General features: G+C 34.8%; 1 non-coding gene across 1 annotated transcript; it reads left to right on the top strand.

The window, feature by feature from the left end:
• The first annotated feature begins 243 nt into the window (after window positions 1-243).
• On the top strand, window positions 244-350 carry LOC139886685 (small nucleolar RNA R71). Its single transcript, XR_011772559.1, has one exon. It is a non-coding gene; the product is annotated as a small nucleolar RNA R71 (small nucleolar RNA).
• The last annotated feature ends 1240 nt before the right edge of the window (window positions 351-1590 follow it).

The following is a 1590-nucleotide window of genomic DNA, read 5'->3' as shown; positions in this document are numbered from 1 at the left end:
TTCAACAGTGAAGCTATGGTTGTATTATTGTCTTCATTTTCTTCAAGGCTTGCCACCGTCCTTCTAGGTAGTTGATCTCTAGACGGTGTCCATTCAAAAGTATGAACTGACATGTCTTCTAACATGTCATACGCTTGATTTGGTGATTTGTACATAAATACTCCTCCAGCGGAGGAATCTAATATACCACGAGTATGTTCATCAATACCACGATAAAAAGTTTGTACTATTTGCCCTTTTTGCAATCCGTGTTGCGGACAATTTCGTAACATTCTTTTTAATCTTTCCCATGCATCATAAAGAGTTTCATCCGACTTTTGTTTAAAAGTGGTGATTTCAGTTCTAAGTCTTTCAGCTTTTGCCGGTGGGAAAAATCTGGTAATGAATTTTTCTCTTAATTCATTAAAAGTTGTGATAGAATCAGGTTTTGATGCTTTCAACCATGCTTTTGCGTCTCCGATTAACGAATACGGAAAAGTTCTTAACTTAAATGCATCTGAAGAAACATCTTTGTTTTTGTACAGTTCACATAAATCTTTAAAAGCTTCTAAATGTTCTATCGGATTGTTATTAAGTCTTTCGTCGAATTGGTTTTCACGAACCATGTGCATAAACTGCCCCTTGACTTCCCAGTTTTCAGCCTCAATTTCAGGTCTTCTTATAGATGAAAGAGCGAGAGGGAGAACAGTTTGTCTGGTATTCCACATTGGTAGATCATTTGGATCAGGTGTTACTTCAGCCATTTCTTCTTTAATGACGATGGTTTCTGGTTCAGTTTTGATTTCTGGTTGACCACTAGTGTTTCCTACTTGTTTATCTTTTTTGTTGTTTTTCGGTGTTTTCGGTTTACTAGTACTACCTAATTTTTTTTGTTTTTCTTGTTTTAATCTTTTGTTCAAGTTTCTCTCCGGCTCTGGATTAAGTGCAGCGAGTTTAGGATTTCCTGAATGGGTCATACAATTACAAAATTGTATGTAGTCTTGAAGGATTTATTCACTAAGTGTATGAACATTGAACTTTCTTGAAAATGAATTTTCACGAAAGGATCGAATAACTAAAAACGATGATAAAAACCTTTAAACAAATAGATTTTCCTTCTGATTTTGCCCACGTTTCGAATAGTCAAAAGATGCAGCAGAGGGGCAGGATTTGTTTGGTCTCAATATAATTGAGTACTGTTTGGCTCCAATAACCCAGTCCACGTACAAATCCAACTATTACTATGAATCAGAAAAATTATCTATTTATTTAACTGCCAACTTTCCCCGGCAGCGGCGCCAAAAAGATGATGTGCGTGATCGTGTCCTTTTATTTTGAACGGATTTAGATTGAATTTATTACATGAATTGGTTGTGATTATATGGCGTTTTTATGATTTCGGATTAATTTCACTCATATAGGCAACTTTGTCCTATCCGTATAGTAATAGTTTATTTGGTAAATCCGGTTCGTTCCACAGGGAGGTTGAGTTTTCAAGGTTTTAATCGCTAAAAGATAAACTAATTAAAAGGGGAATTTTGAATTAGGGTTTACTACTTAATTGAACGGAATTTAAATTTAACTAAAACTAAATAACTAAATTAACGATAA

The sequence above is a fragment of the Rutidosis leptorrhynchoides genome, chromosome 1 (assembly GCF_046630445.1).
Source record: "Rutidosis leptorrhynchoides isolate AG116_Rl617_1_P2 chromosome 1, CSIRO_AGI_Rlap_v1, whole genome shotgun sequence".
NCBI classification, from domain to species: Eukaryota; Viridiplantae; Streptophyta; class Magnoliopsida; order Asterales; family Asteraceae; genus Rutidosis; species Rutidosis leptorrhynchoides.
The sequence above is the reverse complement of the archived record's forward strand: the minus strand, read 5'-3'. Positions and strand labels throughout refer to the sequence as shown.